General features: G+C 38.2%; 1 pseudogene; it reads right to left on the reverse strand.

Moving 5' to 3' along the window:
- The window catches only part of LOC149239866 (aspartyl protease family protein At5g10770-like), a 218,104-nt pseudogene that overhangs the window by 172,983 nt on the left and 17,856 nt on the right, over positions 1–27,265 (reverse strand).

Genomic DNA, 27,265 nt, shown 5'->3' on the forward strand with positions numbered 1-27,265 from the left:
TTTTTCAGACTTAATGGATTATGCCACGAAAAAGGACTGTTGGAGTCTCCTTTTCATCCCTTTCAAACTCTCTAAACATAAAAAGGATCGAGTTATCTTTGTTGTTAAACTCGTCAAAACAATATCGACAAACTTGCCCACCCAGACAAAAACGAGACTCACTGACACTAGGCTCGCTAAACACAGAGTTACAGGTTTGCTCGAAGGGAAAATTATAGACCAAGCATATGTTATCCTCCTCAAGCTTGACAAAAATAAAGAGGTACTAGTCAACAATGACTGGGGAAAAAGGGAAGAAAACTTGAAGAACTTTATTGGTAGTGGGTCTCTCTTGAACATGACACTTTCACTCCATCACCATGATTGAGTTGGGTTGGGTTTTTTCGTTCAGCATCACCATTGGTCCTCCGTACCATCCATGGTGTTAACTCTACTAGTCCATATTAGTGTCGCCGACATGTTCAAGAGAAGTCATTCAGAGAATTCAACATCCAGCAAACGCCTCATCCACAACAATACCTCCACCCTTCATTTTTCATGACCGCCATTCTTGAACCTTATATCATCATATTTTTTTCACCTCCACAAAAATCATTTGCTCTGTTTCGCATCATAGATGTGGGATACATCATGGCCCTCCTATGACAGGTCACTTCTTGTCAACATCAGCTCATTATCCAAGAAGTTGACTTAAAAACAACCCTTTCAGTACTTTGAATCTTGCATGCCTCAATGGCAAGTTTCTCACTTCCGGTGATAGGTTTACATCAATGAACCTCGACCAAAATATTTTTGCGTAGTGTTTGACATTGGCTCATATATTCACACCACGTGAATTGTATTGTAGTACCTTGAGGGTCATCATCATTATCAGTGACTCCTCTTGCATCTGTTAACAACTTACATTATTGGTTGGTAATCAGGCGATGTCTTTCCATGTTCGACTCCAAAACACCCTTTCACATGTATCGACTTGTACATTGGGCGAAGATTGAATGAGTTTTGAAGACCTCGGATCTAGTTTCATCCATACGGGCTGTGATATATTCAGGAACATAAAGACATCAATTGTACACAAAAGCTGCACAGATAGTCATCTAAGGCAGGGAAAATGACTCTTCATGTGAAGAATCACTATTTTGCAATAGCAGACGATTGTCTATCCTATGTACACGAAAATGAATTTATAACGCTGAACATGCAAATACCCACCTAAGCTAGATCATGAAAATAATATGATGATGATGTATTGTATTGTATCTTATACAGGTCATCTTCCAGTACGAATACCTCGGATCCTCATGATAAAGTATTTCACCTGACATCAGAAGATTTCGACCTCATGCTTTAGAGGGTAACTGTTATAGACATATTTGGGCACTGCAATTCCAACTCATATGTCCATAAACTAAGGGCTCTTTCATCACTAAAAATTTTGTTTCATACCCTAAAGGATCATGGTCAACTGATTACATCATCTCCCAAAAGTTCCACTTGAAAAACTACTCAGAACTGGCCAAAACTAGACCATACTGATTGCTCCATGATCAGGGTGCGATGCATCTCATCTTGTACACACGAGGGGTGCGATGCATACTGGAAAGGCCTTCTGTAGGGTGCGATGAGCGAGAATAGACAAATGGCAGAGACTATCTGCTAAGTGGATGATCATGGAATCTTTGAGAAACTTCTCCTGTGACACTTGCCTCTCTGAATTCACCCATGGATGACTCAGAGATCAAAGAAATATCCAAGTGGAACCAAGAACTATCAGTGGAATGACATTAATCAAAAACCCAGAGTTGACTCACAGCCTTGCAAGACATCTATAAATGGATCACTCATCTGAGAGATTTGGAAGCTGTAATTTTGTATTTGATAAGGAAGTGTTGTTGGTTTATCTGTGAGAAGAGACATTGCATTGTTGGGTGATTTTCTTGTTCATGAGGTGAAGAGGGCCTATACACTGGGAGGATGATGACGGATCAGACAGGTGGGTTGTAATCCTCTCTTTCACTACTATTAATAAAGTTCTTTGAGTTTTCCTCCATATAATCATGTATTTGTGAATCTTATTGTTTGTGAATGCAATTGTATGGTCAAAGTGTTTCTGATTCCGCATTGTTTATGATGTTTTAGATGGAGGTGCTTTGATGGTTTGCTATTACTTTGAATATACAGGTACTCTTTGAAGCAGGACAAGTAGGAGAGGAGTGGCAAATTCTACCAAGGAAAGGAGAAATGAAGCTAGGATCAAAGTGGAAGATCCAGGTTGGTCCTCTTTTCTTCCCTCAAATCTATCACACTTAAAGGAACTCTCAAAAGACTTTCATTGTTTGTTTCTAAGATAACTACCCATCTTAGTGGGACTAGCAGTTCAAATAGACACTAGTTTTCCCTTAAACAAGATGGTTTCAGAACTGTGCCAAGGTTGAATTTTGAGCATCATCAGAGAATGTCCTACTCCTCTCCTTTGATTGGTTAGATCATTCAATACTCAGACTGCAAATTTTCTCTATGATATTGCTAATGGTAGTTGAGTTGGAGATGTAGCTACCTTATTCCATGAGACATGTTTCAATGAAGAAGAGCTCTATGATGAGCCAACAGAAGAAGACAAAGAGAAGTAGAGTGCAAGATAGAGAGTTGTTCAAGGTGTAGAGCAATAGTAACAAGAAAAAGGAGCACAAGTTACTATTGTGTACATGCTAGGATGGCATGAGCATAGAGGGAGCAACAATGAGGTTTGGTGATGGCATGCAGTTTTGGCACAAGGTCATGCTTTTAAAATTTAACTAGGTAATATGATACATGATCATCTCCTGAAAAGGAATAGCTATATGCGAATCATGAAAAGGAAAAGCTTAAAAAGAATCCTTAAAAGGAAAATCTTTGTACAAAATTACTCAGGGATAAGTGTGTGAAGGGATCACAACTGCAACCTATATAATAGTGAAAAGAGAACCTGACCCCTCGACCAATAAAATATTAAAAGGTGTATTAAAGATAACATAAAATATATAAAACTAGTGTATAAATCGATTATTGTTTTTTTAATTGTTTAATGGGTATAAAACTAGTGTATAAATCCCCTGACTATATGGATGTTACTCATATTTTCTCTAGCTACTTTAGCTAGAAACCAATTTATGTGGAGTCATTTATGCTCTCAGAGTTTGCATATAATTTCTTAATATCTCTTGATCTTGCAGGTGGAGGAGAAAGGAATGTTATCTACTAATGAGTGTAGGTTTTAACCTCCTACATAAATTACCTGCATACGACTTCTAAAACATAGAAAATAAATGATGCAAGAGCATAACACATATACACCGAGACTTTCCCCTGGATCCAAAAACTGGGACTACCAGATTGATTTTTCATTACGTTCCTTTCAATGTTAGAATACATATATATACATGGCGAAGCATCCAATACCATGAACTGAAAAACCATCGTGCCCAAAACCATGCACAAAACCATAGGTAGGTTTGTCCCACCTAATATAGGGTCCCAAAAAAATTCCTTGGGGCGATGCTCCAGACCCCATAGAGGGGGGCTACCTGCCCCCCTCAAACCTCTTGTGACCCCCCTGCTATGCAATTAGTGCAATGAAGGTGGGATCCACCTGTTGTTGGGAAAAGTATCCAATTCGGAATGCCCCTATCCCACTCTAAGGTGTGATAGTGCCTTAGCAACAAACAAGGTAAACTAATTGAGTATTCTTCTTTATGAAATGTAAATGAGGAGCAAGGATGTAACTAACCTGTGTCTTCCGCTAGTTTGTTGATCCAAATCACTCCTCTCTTCAGTAGCTTCCAGCTTCTTGCTCCTTCACCGGCCCAGCTTCACCGAATTCCTGCAAGATCACAAGAGAGAGAAACTACACAAAGATACAGATACACATGCATAAAAAGCTCAAGATCAGATCAAGCTAAACATGTAAGCATATCAAAACATCATTGGTACACAGCATGTAGGAGAAACTCAAATAGTTTATTGATAGAATAAGAAAGTCCAAGAGGAGATACAACCAAGTGAGTTCCGATCCAGCATCTACCTCCCAGCAAAGGAATCCCTTCCTCTCCTCCAACAAAGCATAAATCACCCAATGTACTAATCTCAATCTCAAACCAACATCAATTCTTTGCAAAGTACAAAATTCCAGCCTCCTCAACCTCTGGGTGAGAGATCCATATATAGATGTAAGCAGAGAGGATGAGTCAGCTTATGTTTTGACTTGTGGCTTCTCTCTGTCAGTTCTTGCTTCCACTTGGAGGTTGAGAGCCTCTTACTCATCACTAGTCGAATTCATTGAGGCAAGTGTCATTGGAGAAGATTCTGGAAGCTTCCATGGTCTTTCCACCTTGTTGAATGAGCTTGCCATTTGTCATTTCCCGCTCAGCGCACCCTGGTAGTGCTTCCACCTGCGTTGCAGTGCACCTAGCCAGTGTAGCCTCTGCATTTCAACGCAGGAAGCTAGTGGAGCCTCTGAATTGATCCTGAATTGACTGTTTCTGAGTGGTTTTTGGTGGAGAAATTCTGGGAGAAGCTGTCATTGGTTGACCTTGTTCCTTTAAGAGCTGTAACAACATCATTAGGGACTTTGGATCCCTTGAATTATGGACCTTTCATGCTTATAGCTGTAAGGCACAAAAATGTCTATAACAGTTGCCCCCTAAAGTATGAGGCTGTTTATCAGGTGAAATGCTTTATTAGGAGGATCCGAAGTTCATTCAATGTTGGGAGGAGACCTGTAATAAGATTCAATACAATACATTATTTTTCATACTGTTTTCATGATCTAGCTGAGACTGGCATTCCCATGCTCAGCTTTATAAATTCATTTTTATGTACATAGCACAACCAATTGTCTGATGATAGACTGATGATCCTGCTGAAATCATCATCCTTTGGTAGGATTATTTTCTGTGCTGCAATGTTGTACATGTCAATGTCTTTATTTTTCCTGAATATATATCGCAGCCTGGATGGATGAAACTAGATCCAGGGTCTTCAAACTCGTTCGATCTTCACTCTAAGTACAAGTCGATCCATGTGAGAAATGTTCTGAAGTCAAACATGGAAAGACATCGCTTGATTACCAGTCAATGATGTAAACCATTAACGAGCGCGAGAGGAATCACCGATAATGATAATGAACCTCAAAGTACTGCAGTACAATTCACGTGGTGTGAATAAAGGACTTGGCATCGAAAACCACACAAAATCTTTCGGTCGAAGGTCATTGACGTATACCTGTCGCCGGATGTGAGAAACTTGCCATTGAGGCATGCAAGCTTCAAAGTACTGAAGGGGGTGTCCCTAGATCAACTTCTTGGATAATGAGCTGATGTCGACAAGAAGTGATCCGTCAAAGGAGGGCCTTAATTTATTCCACATCAGTGACACAGAACGGAGCAAATGATTTTGATGGAGGTGAAAACGATCTGATGATATATGTTTCAGGGTGGCAGTCATGAAAGAATGAAGGATAATGTATGGTAGTGGATGGGACACAGTTGACTTCTCTGGATGACTTCTCTTGAACATATCGGTGACACTTATGTGATGGATTGGTAGCATTTACCCCAAAGATGGATGGTATGGCGAGACCATGGCGATGTGACCGGTGAATGAAACAACCCAACTCGACTCAGGAACGGAGTGGAAGTGTCATGTTCAAGAGCGACTTGCTACCAATAAAGTTCTTTGAGTTTCTTCCGAATTTTTCCCCAGTCATTGCTAACCAGTACCTCTTTATTTTTGTCAAGCTTGAGGAGGATAACATATGCTTGTTCTATAATTTTCCCTTCGGGCAAACCCATCACTATGTTTTAACGAGCCTAGCAATAGTGAAACTCGTTCTCGTCTAAAGACAAGTTTGTCGCTATTAATGTTTTTTAACGAGTTTAACGACAAGGATAACTCGGTCCCTTTTCATTTTTAGAGAGTCTAAAAAGGTACGTAAAGATAACTCCAAAGGTCCTTTTTCGTCATCTAATCCCTTAAGTCCGAAAAAGTATAAAACAATACAGAAGGGATGAATTTTCGATAGTTTTAATGAGCCAAACAAAACAAGCGCTCGATATTTTTGTGCAATAATCCCTCAGGTCCAAAAAGATTAAAATCTAGAGGAGGGATAGCACTTCCGGTCGCTTTAACGAGCTGGAAGGCCAAAACTCGACAATCTTTTCATATTTTACGAGTCAGATGAAAAGAGCTTAAAGAAGACTCGTCTTTTGAGGAACGAGTGATAAAACGGGTTAGCAGCTGATTCCAGGTAAGGGTTGGAATTTTCCAATCACGGCAGTGTCACAAGGATGGCTAGTGAAATCACTCTTTGCAGTTGTTCCTCAAAATGGGTAAACAATCAATATGGAGGTGAATGATCGGCCAATGGAAAAGTGGAGGTGACGGTGCAAACACGACCAAGGCTTTAATGGCTGATAATGTTACATTCACGGTGGTTATTTACCGGACGAGCTTAAACGTGGGTTGAAACACTTGCTCGATCTTATGTTTATTTTTTAACGAGCATGAACTATGTGCTAAAACTGCTCGATCTTATGTTTATTTTTTAACGAGCATGAACTATGTGCTAAAACTGCTCGATTTTCCAGTCATATGATAAGAATGTCTCATGTAAGATCCCATTTTTTATGGAGCTTGCACCTCACAAAGCTATGCTCCTGGAATCCTTTCTTTATGCAAGTTCGGAAACGACTAATCCTACGAGTTTAAAGGGTTAGACCTACGGGTTTAAAGGGAGGACCTAAAAATTTAAAAAATAAATAGCTGCCCCTTGCTTGCACTCAAAAAGGTTTGCATGCCCCCAGGCATAAAGTACGATTTCAAGGTTACCCCTCAATTTGCAGATAAAACATTTGTTCTACCAGGAAAGGCCTACGTCTTTCAGGTTACCAAAGGTTGTCTCATTTGCGTAGCAAACAAAACATTTCCTCGGCGATGTCTACCGAGATAGACAAAGGTGAATGACAACGAGTGCCAAACACATAACTTTGACAAAAGAATCTTATTCTAGAATAACCCTCTTCCAAGACGGACGGGGTATAGACTAGTCATATTCTTCTGCGGAAACCTACCTTATACCCAAAGTTTTCCTGCCGAAGCAGACCAGGACGTATGCCCCCTCGGTTCCAGTCATATCCCTCCGAATTACTCGCACTCATCGGGAGGATGGACCATGGTTTGAGACATTTCTTGTGTGAAGAGACCATTTAGGGAAGGTATATGACTATTTGCAATTCGTGATCCGGGAAATGAAAGCTGGTCCACGAGCTTGACCACTCTTCCTTCGTGCGGAAAACACATTACTCTAAAGAGTGAGGAGACGATGGCTCCCATGCAATATATATAGTCTCGTCCAAGGAGTAGGTTATAATCCAAGGGTCCTTGAACGAACATCACGTTCATTTGAATGGTCTTCCCTTTCAATGTTATGGGCACATTGTGGAGGATCCCTAAAGGTTGACTGGTTCCTTTATCAAAGCCTGTCAGATTTCTCATTTCAGGCAAAAGCGCTGGCGAACCAAGCGCTTTCCAAGCAATAGAGGAAAGGATACTCACAGATGCCCCCTCGTCAATGATGGTGCCAGCCATGACCATTCTGTATATTTGGACAATAATTCTGAATGGTATGCTTGCTGGCAAACGGGGTCTGCCTAGTTGGTTCTAGTCAAAGGAGACAACCAGGTTGCTTGGTGGTGGGACCGAGTAGACGGCCGGGTATCGCTCTGACGAACTTCCTTCCTGCGATAAAGAAATGGGGGAATTGCCCCCGTGCTCGTCGGAGTCTGTGTTGATGAAGAGGATTTGGATGGTGTCATCTTTATCCTCTTCAGTGACTGTATCATTCGAAGATAAATCCTCTGAAGGCAAGGCCGGGTCAACTGCCGCCTCAACCTTTTGACTTTTGTCAGGTATGGATTCAGCTGGTTCATCTTCAATGATCGGTGCTTCGGCTGACCACTTGAGCGGGCTAGCTGGATTTTCAACTAACGAAGGACTCGGTAAGAGTTTTTTATATCCAGGAGGAAGTCGTAACGGTGAAACCGGACGATCATCCAAAACTCTTTTCGCTTCGTCTAAGAAGGGACAATGGTGGATGGCATGATTGCCTTCGCACAGTCTACAAGGGGATCTAGCTCTCCCTTTTTGTCCAAGGACTTCACTTTCGCTAGTTGACGGTATGCATTCAACATGGCTATCAGAGGTTGATGCCACCGGATTGTGCAAACGGGGAGACCAGTCCCTTAGTATCCGAGGGATGCAGGGACAATCTCTGTGGAAATGGTCTCCCTTGCATATGACACATGGCGATTTAAGCCTAGTCAGTGTTGTGTGTGGATTTTTGTCAGACGACACTTGTTTGCCCCCAGTCGCTTTTGGCTCCTTCTTCTTCTTCTCTTTCTTCTTCTTTTCCTTCTTCTCCTTAGGAACTTGGTTTTTTGTTTTACCAGTTCCATCAAGCGAAGAGGAAGGAGGAGAGGAAGAATTAGAGGAGGTAGAAGGCTGGTGTGTAACTCTGGACTGGTCTAATTGTTGATTCGACTGTTCAGGAATAGTGGTGTTCTGAACGACATTGGTTGAGAAGAGCCAGATCGGCAAGCCAATTGTCAGTCCTGGATGCGACAATGTGGCCATATGGGGCGCACCAACATCTCCCCAAGAGGATAAGGGACTAGGATTTCCACCAAGTGGAATTCCTTGGTTGGTGGGCTCCATTTTCTCAACCTAAATATCAACGTAGGAAAAAAGGGTATGAATATTCCGTTTAAAATAAATTTTAACGACGCTTAGACACAACTTGCTTTTTCAATTTTAAAGAGTCGAGAAAAAGCAAAAGATGACTCTAGTGGCCTTCGATGTTTTAACGAGCCCGAAGTGACAAATGCTCGGATGGAATTTTTTCGTTATAGAGTCTGAAAAAGGCCAAAAGGAACTGCTCTGGAGTTCTAGGTAGAGGGTGTGCCAAACTTTTCACAAAACCGCAGAATACTTTTTAAGGTACGGGCAGTCAATCTTCCCAAATGCTGTGTTCAATGCATTGCGATCAGTAGGGCGACCAACATGGCTTCCTAAGGATAAAGGTTTTATTCCTATAGGGGTCTCCCAATATATACTCGATGGTACGTGGGAGCACAATCCGTACTGGCGCTATCGTCTCTCAGGAGGAATCACCCAACCATCAGCGAGATCGACAGTCACCAGGTTTTACGACGCCGGAACACGTCTCTAGCCTAGACCTCTATGTTGTGCGTTAAGTTACAAAGTGTTGTTAAGTTCATTCAATTTATTTTAGGTTGATCTTTCTTAGAAGTTTGCCTTTTTATATCACCACGAGATGTATGATACAATTCCTAAATGCAGTCTAAAGATGATAAGCAAGCTTTTATATCTTTTCAACAATGAAAATCCTAGCTACAAGGGGAAAAGGAAGACACAAACTTTTCTCAAAGAGCATAGAGCACACTGTAAATGCACTTTTCCTAAATTAACATACAAACTATCAATATGCAAACGCACATATGCATGTATTTGTTTTCGCTTTCTTAATATTGATGCCTAAAAAGAAAGCTGTTGTACAAATTTGAATTCGATTTGAAGTGAAAACATAAACAAGTTCCTTTTTGAAAGCAACAAGACGATTATGACACTTTATGATTTTGAAGTAAACACTTGTTTCGACACTAGAAATGCATAAATTCAAACCAAAAGACAAAAGTAAAAGCATAAGCAACTGTGAACAGCAAACAAACTCACTCCTAAGATCAAAACGACACTTACAATAGGTCTAGATCTAAGGGCGACAGTATGATTTGTTTACTTTTGTAATGGGAAACTGCAAATGATGTAACAAATACACAAAGAAATAATATAGTTTCTTTTTACAACTGAGGCGGAATTAAGGCAAAGAAAAGGGGTTTCAGATAGGTACACTGACTGATAACAGGCTGCAAAAACAGAGACAAAACTAAGCAAAAGGAAGCAGGGAACCACAGAAGCACAAGGCAAAGGCTGATCAGCGCACCCTCAGCATAGAGAAACTGAACTTCAGCGCAGGTATCCTTCACGGGACCTGCGTTGAAATGCAGAACCTCTTCACAGAGTCTGTACTGAAGCAGAAACGAGAATTGTCTCTGGGTTCTGGGTCACGGTTTGCAGTTTAATCTACAGTTTTTGGCCGGATAAAAGCTATAAATTAGGTACAATTAGGAGGATGATTTAAAGGAGGACTAAGATCTATCACAAAGGGCTGTTAGAGCACTTGTGGATCAGTTTGTTCAGATCATAAAAATAGGCCCAGTGAGTGGACTAGAGTGACAGATCTCTACTTTGCATTCGAAAATGGCAAATGCATTTCGATTCGACACTCCTGAGTTTATGAGAAGAACAACAATATAAACACAAATAAACTAACAAGATACGACCCCCAGTGGAGTCGCCAATTTGTTGTTGGGAAGAGTATCCAATTCGGAATGCCCCTATCCCACTCTAAGGTGTGATAGTGCCTTAGCAACAAACAAGGTAAACTAATTGTGTATTCTTCTTTATGAAATGTAAATGAGGAGCAAGGATGTAACTAACCTGTGTCTTCCGCTAGTTTGTTGATCCAAATCACTCCTCTCTTCAGTAGCTCCCAGTTTCTTGCTCCTTCACCGGCCCAGCTTCACCGAATTCCTGCAAGATCACAAGAGAGAGAAACTACACAAAGATACAGATATACATTCATAAAAAGCTCAAGATCAGATCAAGCTAAACATGTAAGCATAACAAAACATCATTGGTACACAGCATGTAGGAGAAACTCAAATAGTTTATTGATAGAATAAGAAAGTCCAAGAGGAGATACAACCAAGTGAGTTCTGATCCAGCATCTATCTCCCAGCAAAGGAATCACTTCCTCTGCTCTAACAAAGCATAAATCACCCAATGTACTAATCTCAATCTCAAACCAACAACAATTCTCTGCAAAGTACAAAATTCTAGCCTCCTGAACCTCTGGGTGAGAGACCCATATATAGATGTAAGCAGAGAGGATGAGGTAGCTTATGTTTTGACTTGTGGCTTCTCTCTGTTAGTTCTTGCTTCCACTTGGAGGTTGAGAGCCTCTTACTCATCACTAGTCGAATTCATTGAGCCAAGTGTCATTGGAGAAGATTCTGGAAGCTTCCATGGTCTTTCCACCTCGTTGAATGAGCTTGCCATTTGTCATTTCCCGCTCAGCGCACCCTGGTAGTGCTTCCACCTGCGTTGCAGTGCACCTAGCCAGTGTAGCCTCTGCATTTCAATGCAGGCAGCTAGTGGAGCCTCTGAATTGATCCTGAATTGACTGTTTCTGAGTGGTTTTTGGTGGAGAACTTCTGGGAGAAGCTGTCATTGGTTGACCTTGTTCCTTTAGGAGCTATAATAACATCTTTAGGGACTTTGGATCCCTTGAATTATGGACATTTCATGCTTATAGTTGTAAGGCACAAAAATGTCTATAACACCACCCCCACTCTAACCTCCTGGTTAACTAGGTAGGATAGTCATGGAAAGAATATAACACAACCCAACATTCTCCCATTTGTTGTTTTCTTTCCATAGGGGGCCACAAGAGAGCTTAACCATTTATCCAGCCCTGCAATGCCCATTGTTTCTCTACACTAAGAGAACTTCTCAGAGCTCACGGATTATTTCAATGCATCTACAGTATTCTTCAAAGTGTCCACCTTTACCAGCAACACCCTTTTGTCTTCTATCATATCCCTCACAAAGTGATAATGAACATCAATGTGCTTTGTCTTTGAATGGTAAGCACGGTTCTTTGCCAAGAAAATTTCACTTTGGCTATCATAGTCTATTCTTATAGCTCCATGCACTAACTCCATACTTGAACACAATCTCTGCAACCAAACTACTTACTTGCTTTCATGAGTGGTTGCCATGTATTCTCCCTCTGTAGTTGATAATGCCACTACAGATTGTTTCTTACTCATTCAACTGACTGCGCCTCCAAATAGGTTAAACACATACCCACTTGTAGATCTTCTCTCATCCGGATCTCTAACCCAGTCTGCATCAAAAAAGCCATGAATATCCAAAACTTTGTCCAATCCTGATCTTCCTTGGTAGCAAAAACCATAATCAATAGTGCCACACAAATACCTGAAAACCCGCTTCACTACTGTCCAATTCTCCTTCCCTGGTTTTGACATAAACCTACTCAATACTCCCACTACATGTGCAATGTCTGGTCTAGTACAGACCTTTGCATACATCAAGCTATTGACTGCACTTGCATATGGAACATGGGACATGTCCTCTTCCTCTGTTCAACAGATAGCTTTACACCTACAGGAATAGGAACCTTCAATGATTTACTATCCTTCATATTAAACCTCTGCAATATCGTCTCGATATACTTCCTCTGGTTTTACCAGACCTTCCTCTTTGCCTGATCTCTTTTTATTTCCATGCCCAAAATATATTTTGCAACACCAAGATCTTTCATGTTGAATTTGGAGGACAATTGGGTCTTCAAATCCTGGATAATTTTTTTGTCATTTCCAACCAGTAACATGTCATCCACATACAAGACCACATAAATAACACGGTCACCAATTAATTTAAAATACACATAGTGATCTACTTTGCTTCTAGTGAAGCCAAGTCCCTGCATAAATGTATCAAATTTTTGATACCACATCCATGGTGATTGTTTTAGCACATACAGAGACTTCTTTAACTTGCATATCAGTTCTTTCTTACCCTTCACCGCAAAGCCTTCGGATTGCTTCATGTAGATCTCCTCTTCCAGATCCCTATGGAGAAATGTTGTCTTCACATCCATATATTCTACCTAAAAATCAAAAGTAGCAGCAATAGATAAAAGTAATCTAATAGAAGCTACATCGGCAACAAGAGAAAAAATATCACCAAAATCAATTCTCGACACCTAGGAATAACCTTTTCTACCAAAAGAGCTTTATATTTCTCCACCTTTCCTTTTTCATTTGTCTTCTTCTTGAACACCCATTTGATGCCAATGGGTTTCCTTCCAGCCAACAACTCCACCAGATCCCAAGCCTCATTTTTGTGCAAAGATGCCATTTCATCAACCATGGCCTCTTTCTAGAGATTTCCATCCTCTAAATCTATTACATCCTTCACAATTCTGGGATCATCATCAATAATAGATAAAGCAAAATTTGAACAGAAAGAATATGGAATATACCTTTCTGGCTACCTTCTTTCTCGAACTAATCTTCTCACAACTGGAGTTTGTGGCTCTTCATCTTCTGCTTCCTCTCCTGCTTTATAGTTTGATTCTTCCTCCTTTAGCTCAAACTCCATCTTATCAAGTTCCTTTGATGGGACTTCATGTTTAATAACTTTTTTCACCTCTCTAAACACCACATCTTGGTTGTACACAACCTTCCTTGTTACTGGGTTCCAAAGCTTGTAACCCTTTAAACCATCCTTATACCCAATAAAGATGCACTTTTTAGATTTAGTATCCAACTTTATTCTTTTCTCCTTTGGAACATGTACATATTCATCACATCCAAATACCCTCAGATGTGAAAGAGAGGGTTTCTTACCGGTCCATACCTCTTGTGGAGTCTTATCCTCCAATGCTGATGAAGGTGATCTGTTGACTAGGAAACATGTTGTCTCCACAGCCTGTGCCCAGAATTCTTGTCCTAACCTGACACCACTGAGCATGCTTCTTCCCCTTTCCATGAACGTCTTGTTCATTCTTTATACAACTCCATTTTTCTCAGGTGTGTATGGAGTAGTCTTCTGTCATGTTATACCACACTTCTTACAAAATTCTTCAAATTATTTGCTGCAAAAACTCTCCACCATTATCTGTCCTCAACACCTTTATCTTCTTTTCTGTCTGTGTTTCCACAAGAGCCTTAAATTCTTTAAACCTGTCAAAGACTTCATATTTTTTCTTGAGGAAATATATCCATGTATTCCTTAAGAAGTTATCTATAAATGATACATAGTACACAAACTTACCCAGTGATGGAACCTTCATAGGTTCAAACACATCACTATGCACAAGCTCTAACATATGTTTCACCCTCTTACCCCCAGAGGGGAAACTCACCCGATTCTGCTTCCCATATACACAATTTTCATAGAAATCAAAATCCAAGGAGCTATTAGTCATACCTTCTACCATACCTTTACCAGGAAGTATTTGAAGGCCCTTCTCTCCAATATGTCCAAGCCTTTGATGCCATAGCATGGTCTCTTCTCCAGAGACCACTATATTTTCTACTCCACTTCCAAGAACCACAAAATTGTTGCACCCATCAATAAAAATTCTACCTTGCAGATTGTACATAGTTCCAAACTGAACTCCCCACATCAATACGAGTGCTCCTTGAACCATCTTGCAGGTATCTTTCTCGAACACTATTTTTACACTTGCATCATCCAGTTTGCATACAAAAATTAGATTTCTGGCCAATGCAGGAATATGCAGAACACTTGGAAGTGTTCTAACCCTTCCACCTTGCAACTTCAACTTTACTTTTTGAAGGGAAAGGATTAAAACTATGAGATTTGAATGATTAAGATTGAGTGAAGAGGTGAAATGAAGATAGTAAGGAAAGATAAGGATGAAGCCAAACCTTCAACATGTGAATGCTTTTGTGTCTCCTTGGATGCTCCAATTCATATAGACATCACACTTGCAAACCCTTCATACCCAACCATATACCTAATGAGAGGCAAATATAATTCGAAGGTTAGGGCATTAAATAATTAAAAGAACAGTAAGACAAAAACACTCAGTGAAAGAAAGGAAACCTCAGTACCAATGCCTTCAGCTATGCAAGGAAAATACCTCTGGAAAATACATCAAATTGAAAGGAAAATACCTTGGAAAACAAACCCTTTGGTGTGTTCCTTGAAACATCTAGCTTAGCTTCCAATGCCTTTGCGAAATCAAAACGAAAGCCCCAACATATAAAAACTAAAACAACTAGGCACCAAAATGATTTTTGGCCTCTGCACCAAAAGAATTTCAGTGGTTTCAGCAGGCTTGTTTCCATTTTCAGCACCCCTATTTCCATTTTCAACTGGCCTAGCCCATTGTTTCCTGTTGTTTCCCACTCAGCTGTCACCCCTATCTCCCACTTTTCCTATGAATTAGGGTCTCTTAATATCTATCTCCTGCCACCCACCAATGAATGATTATGTGCTATGTTTCCCTAAATGCTCGTAAGGGGTATAACCATTGGGCACACTTCCCTGAATTCTCGTTAGAGAAACCTTCATCTTGTGGCTCTCAAACCCTGGTCTCATGGCTCTCAAACCCTCATCTCGTGGCTCTCAGACCCTCATCTCCTGGATCTCAAACATTGGTATTGGTCTCTCCATTTTCTCGACAAACCCTCCATTGCAATGGGGCAAATGAAGCCCTCCTTCTGTGCATAAATTCATATACTCCTCTAGCACTAATGATGTAGTCCTTGTTGAGTGGAGTTGTGGGCATAGCTATTGTCCCCATTTCCTAAAGTCATGTGTAGGACATTTGACATATTTTTCTCATAATTTATGTTATCATAGTGGAAGGCTCCATACAGAGATTGCCTAGGATTAGGAACATTTAATAACTTCAAATCCCTCATCATATTTATCATATTTCTGTTAGGCAACCACTCCATGGTTCCAAATGCCATTGTGATAGTTGGTAACGAATACTAGTGCAGTTGGCGACATATATACATAGTACTCTGATTTGATCTACACTAGATGTGTGAAGAAAATATAATGTGATCCTCAGTTTAACAGATTAGGAAAACTTACACATTAGCTATGGGTAGCCTCTCCATGGTTCCAAATGCCATTGTGATAATTGGTAGTGAAGACTAGCATACTGGGTGACAGATATACATAGTACTCTCATCTGCTCTGCACTAGATGTGTGAAGAAAATATAATGTGATCCTCAGTTTAACAGCCTAGGAAAACTTATGATATTATTGTGGCTAATTCGAGCCATTGGATTTTAGTCACAACTAAAAAATACTAGAGCAATTACTTGTAAAATAATAAAGGAGAAAAAATAAAGTTGTTGAGAAATTGACTAATGAATTAAGGAATTAATTTGAATTATTTATAATAAAAAAATGAATGTGACTACGGTATATATACTCTTCAAGAGTAAGAACTAACTTAAATTAGACTAGAATTCCAAGAGTATGCACCCAATTATCTATAAATGATCTTTCCCTACATGGAATGTAAGTCAACATTGGATTGGTAGACCCAAGGTTAACAAAATATCTAATAATTGAGTGAATTGGAAATAGGTGGAGATAGGAATTAGTTAAAATTTATTAGTAGTTATCACATGTTTAAAAAATAAATTAAACATAGTTAAACACCAAAATAGTTGTAAAAGTCAACTAACAAGGGAAGGAAAAAGAAAAATGGTGCCCAACTGCTAAAAGAATTACACATTCACAATAGGAAGGCCTATGCGTGAGGGAATTAATATTAATTGAGTACAATTAACCATGCCATCCTCCAACCAATTTCATTCAATGTTACATGTCATCCTAGGTGGCACCCCTTGATAAAAATAGACCCACTGATAATATAAAACCTTGAAAATAGAAAATGTCCAAATGATATGGAATGTCTAGTACTAAATGAAAAGTGGTCATATGTGCTCCTAATAATGTATTAGAAGATGGTATAATAATGGCTAAAGTGCAATACCTCATAAGGTCCTAATGAACTACCAAGTGCAATGTTCCCCAACACCCCCCTGAAGCTCAACCAGGAAGAATGATAGTGAATAAGTCTCGATAATTCTTGGTCATGTTAGGTACTCATGCATAAAAACTATATAAAAAAAATCAAAGAATACTGGAAATTTTCAATTATGTTAGGTACTCAAGAAACAACTTATGCAAGACACAATATGAGGAGAGTGACGTAAAGTGGGAAAACCCACTAGGAAGAAAACTATACGGTACCTAACGCCCCAATTTCTGATTAGGGCCTCGGGGTAACTAAAATTGACCTCCTTTGCCACCTTATGGTAGTGGATTTATCTAAATTTCATCTTTCTTTAATCAACCCAAATTTTTTTTGTCAAATCAACATGGCCTTCTACTCATCGAGAGATTTTCAACGATATAGATTTGACTTTAATTCCTACCTATTCGCACAAATTTTTTCCCACTTGAATACTATCCTCAAAGGCCACATCAATATACTTATAGATCCATGTGAAAAAACCCATTCATGTGTCACCATCACATTGGTCCATGCCATATCGACTACAATAATGGTCTACCTAAAAAGTTTGGTGTTTTATCAGCTATTATACCCCCAAGCAATACTTCACCAAATTTTCCTAGTCCATTTCTAATTAACCAATTTAGATATTGGCCATTAGTTGAAAAAACTCATCCTTTCATCACCTGCCACTCTATCAACTAAGTCCCAAAGCCTCTAAACACACTACAATTCCATTTTTTAATCCCCCCAACACTTGATAACCTGATCTGATATTGTATTATCAGTATATGGAGACTCCACTTCTCGTCATCCATCATTTTGTGTATTGGGCCCCTAGGCCACCAACCATTAGGCATAACTCATTGTTTCAATTATGAGAGTATATCAATAACTGATACTTGACATGCTGATAATTCGATATCTCAAGATGTTAATAGGCCAATATCTTGACATGTCGATATATCGATAGTTTTCCATCAGGATACCATGGCCCTAAGAAATGTAAGGAAACCCTCAACTACCGATGCCTGATAGTCTGACATCCATGTCACTAATACCTTGGGTGCCACCTAGTCACCATCTTAACACCATTGTGCACTATGATCCACAATGTCCCACCACATTGGCTACCAAACCATTAAAAATCTAACCTTGTGCCACATCATCATGACTAGTTACCTTAGCACATCAGCGACTACCTAGCATGCCATATTACCAGGTCTAATAGTCCAGCATGCCATGTCCTCTAGCCCATTTATGCACTTTATTTGGCTTCATCAGTATTGAGAAAAAATCCCAATAGTTGGGCCATGGTCTCCCAATAACAAACACTTGATGACGAGTATTCAATCTCCATGTATCATTTATAATAAACCACTCCCATCTACTAACATGTAAGGTTCTATATATTGAGGTTTCCTTCGAATCTTGCATTTTTTCTCAAATGAAATCCTAATAAATTCAGAGTTGAAAGGGTGATAAGCAGCCCTTCATTGCCCCAATTTCCATAAATGATCACCTAATACCGTACCTTTCCTATCAATATGATGACCTGTTGTCAAGATATGATGTCGTACAAAGGTATTGGAAATGTCCCTAACATTCGATGGTTATCATTTGGATCTATTAGTATCAGGTTATTCTCATTGGTATTTGTTATACCATGTCCTAATCTTTGATACCAGATACTTTGGTAAACTATATGTCAGCTAATTGATATGCAATGTTGGAGTTCACTTGTAATAGAGGTATTCATTATGTCATTAACCCAATACCTGATAAATGATATTATGTCCTTTGGTTCTTAATACCCATTTTGGATAGATCTTGTTCAAAGCGCCCTTATTGGACACATTACCAAGCATTAAGGTTAGGACACCCAAACAATGAATTTCTAAATAGTCCAAAAATCTAAAGGGGAATCAATCTCTAAATTTCTCAAAAGGAAAATAGCCATATAGAATGGATTTCCTCAATTTGTCTCCAATGATGGAAGATATTTTTAGAGGGCATGGGTCTACCAAAATGACTTCTAAATCTACACAGTTCCTTGTTATCCTTGAATGTATCCATACTCCTTCATCTCACTACCATATTCTAGGCATTTCCTTTAGTTTCTTTAGTATACTTTACCAACTCGAGAGTTTTTTAGTGAAATCTTTAATACTTTCCGCCAGATGTTCTGAGAATACTCTTTCCCTTATGTATCATTTTCTGAGATCAAGGCTTATATTTTTGTCTCAAAGTCCATATCGTCCACAATACTCTTTGATCAGTTCAATAAACTTAGAGAATTTTTGGCCCCTCTACGAATTGACTATGAACACTATTAATAATTTTGACTAGTAGTCCATTAATGACATGCTTAAGTGGACCATTACATCCCTATTCATAGTCATGAAAAGAACATCATAAATGCACATTAAAGATTGATTAAAATGCATATGAATACTATACAACCATTGCATCCAACTCTATTATTCACATTATAAATAGACATCACATATGCCATAATATCCATTTAGCATATTAGTGCATACATATACTCATTTCATCAATCATCATTTGTTTTTTATTAACATGGTTTACATTCCAAAGTTGAATTCCACAAGGGTACTTATGTAATGAATATTTTGTGTTGTCTACAACTTATGAGGGGGGAGCCATGTTCTACCTCACCATAGTCTTAGCTACACTACATTTATTCTTGCATCTGGCCACCCCCATGATAAACCATGAAGCCATGGGGGAATTTTTCACTCAACATTATAGGGCGGGGTCAAGAAGGTCATTCCCCTTCATGAAGTTAACTCGTTAGTTCCATTAAAGTCTTGTTAAACCTAGAGTATGCCCAATCATTATGGGTGATGTATAAACTACGATACGTAACAAGCAACCATAAAAGGGAAAATATCTTATAGGATATCAATGGTGTAGGTATGAAGGCCAATATCCTTCATCCATATAGAATTTAATATCACATATTTCATACCATTGATCCAAGCATGGTTCTCATCGAAAGTGTGGCCACAATGGACCCACACAACACAAAGAGAGGCATTCTCAATGCTTCCTTTCTACACTTCTCATGTGTGGTTTCAATAAGATTTCTAAAAACATGGACATTCTAGGAATGCACAACTCAAAGGGATTCTTTCACTCATAGAGTATTCCTTTGATGCTTTAGTGAATGCTTTTATGCATATGTTTGAGCTTCTACAACCACCCTCCAAAATTTTGAATTCATATAATTTTTGGAGGCCTTATTGATAATATTCTTGATATGCCTAAGTGTTAAAGGTCACTCTAAACTCATTTGAAATGCCCACAATGTTTGAATTCATTCAAGTTTTCTTTGAAAATCCCTAAGTGTAATCACACTTTTCACTCACAAGCTTCGTGCTCTCTCCCTTTACAGTGCACCTTTGTTTGGAAATCTAGTTCACTTCTCAAAACCAATGCCAATCATGATCAATGCAAGCACATATCTAAAAATTAGTCAACCCCCCTTGTCACAACAATATGTGTTGGGTGCACTTCAAAAGCCCAATGAGCTCAGACATATGATCTAGTTATAAATATAACCCCTCCCCAACAGTTCATTTTACATTTTGTTTTGTTGCTTGGAGGTTCACGCACTTTCTAAGTATATATCAAGGCTTCTATTTGCGATTGCACTTCATGCTCCTTATGGGTAAAGTATCCTTTTTTGCACTAAAAAAATGCACTTATGACTTTGTCATATCAATCCCTTGTTTTCTTCAAATGCGCCTATTCGTGTACCTTGAATTTTCACTTTCCTTGAATAGTTGAATGCATATATTTGTATGTGTGTGTGTGTGTGTGTCATTTGTTGAATTTTTGTTTTGATTGGTTTGCTATGTTCTTGCATTTTTTGTGTCTATACTTAGTTAAAGATTTTCATTCATGGTTTACATGTCAATCTCTTGCTATTAGAAACAAGACTCCCTATGAAATGTGGTATGGACACATTCATTCGGTGAGGCATCTCAGGGTTTTTGGTTCCTCTTGTTATGCCTTCATACCTAAGGAACATATAAAAAAAATCAGTGCAAAGAGTCACAAATGTATATTCTTTGGGTACTCATACCTCCAAATCATACCATCTCTATGATGAAGTGACTAAGAATTTTATAATATCTAGAGATGTGATCTTTCTTGAGTCTTCCAAGATTGACGATGTTGTTGAGTGGTAGCTTAATTGTTTGGATAGGTTCGAGCATGCAAAGTATTTTCAAGATTTTGATAGTGATATTCCAAATCTTCTTCTCTTAGTTGTATGCTTTCTATGAATAGAATTGAAGAAATCAAGTTGAAGGAAATTCCTTCCCCTGCTTTGTCAGGAAAGAGATAAGAGACTACTGCCAGCACGTAGCCAAATCTGACAAGCAATGAGGGTACATGCAAGATACAAAACAAGGATTAATGCAAAGGAGTAATGAAATGGAGTGTACTGACTATATACATATCATCAAACATATTTAATTCCACTTAGGATGCCTTGCATCGTGCCTGGTTGGTCATAAGGTCATGTTGGTGACAACCTCTGTAGCTTAAATAAACAAGTGGTATTTCTCTTCATCTTCTAAGCTATGTAATAAACAAGTGAAAGGGAGAAATAAACATACAAGAAACACATGGAATTACTTTCAGTTCTTGCAAGCATGCATGTCATTGAATACAAAATGATAAAACAATGATAAGAAAACTTTTAAGCTATAGTAAGAGGTGTATTTCAAAATATGTGATTTGTTTTCCATACCTAGCCTCCAAAGGGTTATGCATTAGATGGAGTCTTCATGCGGTCCTGATATTCTATCATACCTTGGGTTCATTGGTCTTCTTATTTTTGTCCTCAGCTCCTTGAGAGTCATCTATCATGTCATCTTTCTTCATGGCCCCTAAGAGACATAATTATGTAGTTTCAGTGAGCAGTAAATGTTGCGAGATGAGGCCCTGAAAGAACACATTTACACAGTTTTAGTAGGATGAAAGGCACTACTATGGGATGAAGCCCTAGGAGGACACATCTATGCAATTTCAAGATGCAAGGCAGACTGGGTAGTTAAGGGACAAAACTGCACAGTTTCTGGAGACATTGGGTTCTGGCTGAGGGAAGGACATTGGAGGAAACCAATACGTAGTTTTGAATGCTAAGGGACGTTGGGATTTCTATACATTGAATAGTTCCAATAGGAAAGGGAAAAGCTTGAGGGTTACATATGTGAAGTGCGCAGTTCAGGAAAGTTGGATGAGGCTAGGTTGATAAGGAAACTCTGAAATTTGGCTAAGTGTGGGATCAGTGGAACTGATGTGAACAATGATAAAACTTGACTACAATCACACACTTGAAAACTTAACGATACAACATAGACCATCTAGAACATATAACACATACTTCACTTAATGTAACAACCTTTGCGGCAACTTACAACAAGTGCACCTACGATGATAGACTTTGGGAGGATAAAGGTAACACTTGTGTTAGAGTGTGTGAAATGAATGTGGAATATGTTTATGTGGTGAGGACAACCCATTCTCATAAAGATTTCCCCTTGAAACAAAAAAAAAAAACCTCCCTTTGCATGAGAAGTGATAACCCCCATGCCTAAAGATGACACATTCTATGTAAAGATAAAAGCATGAATGAATCTTAAGATTGAAAAGGGGAGATTGAGATCATCGACTTACCAATAAGTGATTAAGGAATGATCAATCACAATATCCATAGTAGGATCTTAAATTTAAGTGCAGGCCAAAATTTTGGAGGGTGTTGCAGCCGCTACAAGAGAGCCTTCACCTTGTTGCTACCTTATTTTTCAACCAGTTTCTTGAATTCTACGAACTTGAAGAATGTCTCATCTTTCTTCCACATGAAGAAGATCCAACACTTCCGTGAGAAGTCATCAATAGAAATGATAAAATATTTGTGTCTGAGAGTGTAAGTTGTCAAGAAAGGTCCATAAACATCATAGTGGATCCTTTGTAGGACTACATGTTCTTTGTTGTCCTGATCATGGAATGTGGATTTTATGTACTTTCACAGCATACATCCTTTGCATACATCGCAATGCTTAAGTTCTCCTTTAGGGAGGCCAATGGTTATTTTTTGTATAATATTCGAGGTACCATGATGCAAATGACCAAGTATTTTGTGCCAAAGTTCATCCACATTGTGACTTGCACTTTCTCTGCCTTAGTGCTTAATGCAACACAGTCTTCCACATCTAGCTTATATAGGTTATTCACACAAACCCCGATTTGCTTCGCCTGTCCCATGGCTATGTGTCTCAGGAATGCTTTTCCTTTGTTGAATATCACTTCACAACGATGGTAAACCAACCGCTTGGTGAATGCTAGTAGACAGACCCCTAATCCTTTACCTTTACCTTTTTTTACTAGCACCTTGTATTGAAAATTTGAAGACAAAATATTTCTTTTCTCTTAAAAATTTGTCTTGAAATCCCCCTCTGTGTAGCAGTGCTGAATGCAGCGATATACAAGCTATCTCTAATCGTATCAGCAGAGATGAAAGGGACAGAAGAGAATTGATGTTCGAGAAATATTGTCAACAAAATTTGTCGCGTTCTTCTTAGTTGACTACCCCCACAAAAAAAAGAGCCCAACAAATCATTTTCTTTATATAAGATAACGTGAATGGTAAGTAATATAATAAAATTCGTATAGGCGCAAGACAATAGTTCCTGCAAGCAAGCAGACTTAGGGCGCACTGTCAAAGTCAATTTTGCAGTTGTTCGATAATATTGCCTTCAATTGATATGTTTTTTCTTAATTGTTAATTGTATTAAATAAGTTTCATCTAAAATGGTCATTATCTTAAATATAAAGTTTTGTCTTAAAATATTTTTGTCTCAAACTTTTTTTGTCTTAAATATAAAGTTTTGTCTCAAAATATTTTCCTCTTAAATTAATGTTTGTCTTAAATATAAAGTTTGGTCTTAAAATATTTTTGTCTCAAATTGCTTTTGTCTTAAACTATTTTTGTCTTAAATTATTTTTTGTCTTAAATATAAAGTTTTGTCTTAAAATAATTTTGTCTTAAATATAAAGTTTTTTCTTTAAATGTTTGTTTCAAACTACTTTTGATTTAAATATAAAGTTTTGTCTCAAAATATTTTTGACTTCAATTATTTTTGTCTTAAAATATTTTTGTCTCAAACTGCTTTTGTCTTAAACTATTTTTGTCTTAAATATAAATTTTGCTTTAAAATACTTTTGCATCAAACTGTTTTTGTCTTAAAATTTATATTTAAAATAATTCAATTGATATTATATTTTAATGTAAAATAATTAAAATAAACTTTATATTTAATACAATTCAATTAATATTAAATTTTAATGTAAAATAACTAAAATAAATTTTTTTTTTTAACAATTTTTTTTTGGTGTAATAATGACTTAAAGGAAAAAAAAATAACACGAAAATGTAGTATTGCATTGTGTATTGATGCAGAGGAAACACTTTAATATCATCAAAGTGTAATCAAATTCACTTTTCTGTATATCTATCAACATTTTCGAGACAGAGCTTCATCGTTAAGTTATATAAGTTATATACTATAGGTAAATGTCTACAAGAATACACAACAACACAATAGAGACATATGGTTGTCCAAGCTATAAATTATCAATTAATTGTGGGACAATTGTACAAATTGGGCCTTGATTAGGTGTTGAAGAAATGTGTCATCAATCACGAGAGACGGGATGTATTATGAGTGTCATTCAGGGGTTGCAGGTGGCCATGTTGGAGGAAATACTGCCGCGAGCAAGGTATTGTAGGCAGGACTATGGTGGCTAACAATTTTCAAATATGTGAAGGAATATGCCAATGAATATGATGTTCGCCAAAGGGTTGGGAGACCATCACACCACAATGAACTACCATTACAACTGGTATGTCCAAGACAATTTTTTGATAAATGGGTGGTCAATTTTATAGGGCCTATTAATTTGTCAATGCAACACTCCTGCGCCATATATATCATCTCCGAAACAGAGTACCTTACCAGATGGGTGTAGGTTGCACCAGTTAAGGACTGTACTATATATACTGCTACCAGATTCATATTTGAGAACATCATATCTAGATTTGGGTTCCCCACAAGTCTCACAAGTGATCAAGGGACCCACTTCATAAATGAAATAGGTTCCTCCTTACTTCAGAACTTCATGATACAACACCATAGGAGAAAATCGTATCACCCTCAAGCAAATGGTACAATGGAAGCCTTCAATAAGATATTGGAAAAGGGTTTGACTAAGATATGCTCATCCAACTAGGATTATTAGGATGAGAGAGTGCTAGTGACTCGATGGGAAAACTGCACAAATGTTAAGTGTTTACACAAGAATACACCTTTCCAACTCATATATGGACAGGAGGTTGTGGTACTACTTGAAATTTCTATTCCCAAACCTTCCATAGCTTACAAAACTCATATGGCATAGTAAGATTCAATTCAAGAAAGGCTAGATGATATTTTGGAACTAGATGAGGCTAGGTTCATGGCATGTTTCCATCAAACATTTGAAAAGCAAAGGAAAAAGGTATGGCATGCTAGGCACATTAAGAGGAAATCATTCATGGTAGGAGTACATCTTTTTCTATACAATAGAAAATTCTTGAAGTTTCTAGTGAAGCTATAGATGCATTGGTTGTGGCCTTTCATTGTTGTGAAAGTAAAAGAGTCAAGATTCATTACACTAGCACAGCTGGACATTGTATTTCTACAAGGATGGTTGAACGATGCACGCCTAAAACCCTTCCAGGGATCATAACATGAAATTATTGAAAATTGATTGCATCTATGAAAGGAGACCATAGGTCGGAGTGGGTAAGAGCCAATTAGTTTGGTTAGTCACTAGTTGCGTCAGTTCCTTTGGTTAGTCAATTATTTACATTCTAATTAGTACAAAATAAACCATCCGCCAAGTCTCTTCTAGTTGCATATTTTCTACCACAACATCACAAATTCTTGTGGTTGGGAAGAGTCACATGTATTAGGTGTCATTTCCATAATAATTATGCAATAATTCCCAATTTCAGCCCAAATTTATGTTAAATATTTTCCATTATATCCATAATAAAATCCTAATTGTCTTCCATGATGATAACATAATTAACCATCAACTCCACCTTTCATTTTTCAGTTTTACATCATTTGAGTCGAGTCCAGCTCAATCGACGACAAACTTAACATGATTTATAATGCATAGGGAAATTTTTCGTAGTAATTAGTTAGGAGGTCTCATCAAAAACATCATGTCAAGCTTTTCTACTTAATTTGCACAGCAATGACAAATTCTTTAGAGTCTGAAGCGAAGGAGGTAGAGTTTCTAAGTCTACAGTCTGTATTTTTTTTTATCAACGTCACTCTAAGATGACGAAGATGGTATATTTGTTCGAGAATTTGAATTTGATGAAATAATTGTGAATACAAAGTCAATTTACGAAAACGATAAAGTAGTGTTGGTTGACAACGACCTCTCAAAATCGTTCCAATTTCCGGCCCTAAAGCGTGAAGTCTACACTAAACCAATAATGAAGGATGATGGTAACATATCCATCAAATCAAAACCAATTTTAGAGGAATCAAGCAATCGACATTACTTAATTTGATAAGTCTGCCTATGTTTGGAATGATTGGGGCCACAATGAAGTGCATAAAGATACTTATCAACAGAATGCATGGAGGATCACTTTGGCTTGATAAAGAATATATAGTTCATGCAATGGAAATTTAGAGGCTCATAGGCTTCTCAATGGCCGAAAACAGTGTATCAACTACATTTGATACAACCTCTAAGTGAGTGAAGGATATAGGAAATGATAATTATTACAATAGGTACGACACCCAAAGAAGAGGCAAGGGAGCCCTCACAGAGCCAATCAACACCTCGAATATCAAGTTTGAATGCTACATCATTGCAGGGAATCTCATGCGCCATTTTTCTAAGAATGAGTGCATGCTTGATACAATTTTTCTTGCAGAGCATTGTATAGAAGGTGCACATATGAACTAGTGCGCCTTCCTACTCCAATTATTGTTTGAATCTTGCGAGGAAATCTACAAGAAGGTGACTCATTTCATTTACATGTAGATTTTCATTGCTATGGCTATGTGGAAATGGTGCCCACTAGAGGGTTGAGAGTTTGCTCCTATCACTAAAGACCAACCTCTTTCCCTTAGGTACATGCCCTGTTGAACCTTAGGGGACCCAAGCAATAAGGAAATTAACGAGACTTCCTTCATCGGATGGTACAAGAAAATGTTGGAAGTTGTCAAGGTTGCAGAAATGATCCTGAAGTTACCTCTTGATGATTAATCATCAGAAATTTGGTTTGGAATTAGTCATGACAACACTTGGATAAGGCCGCATCACGTCCACTCCCACACATTTCATATGAGACCCTAGTAGTTTATGATTACTACCGAATC

The sequence above is a fragment of the Pinus tabuliformis genome, chromosome 8 (assembly GCF_031772625.1).
Source record: "Pinus tabuliformis cultivar Carrire ecotype Pingquan chromosome 8, CPIR1, whole genome shotgun sequence".
Lineage (NCBI taxonomy): Eukaryota > Viridiplantae > Streptophyta > Pinopsida > Pinales > Pinaceae > Pinus > Pinus tabuliformis.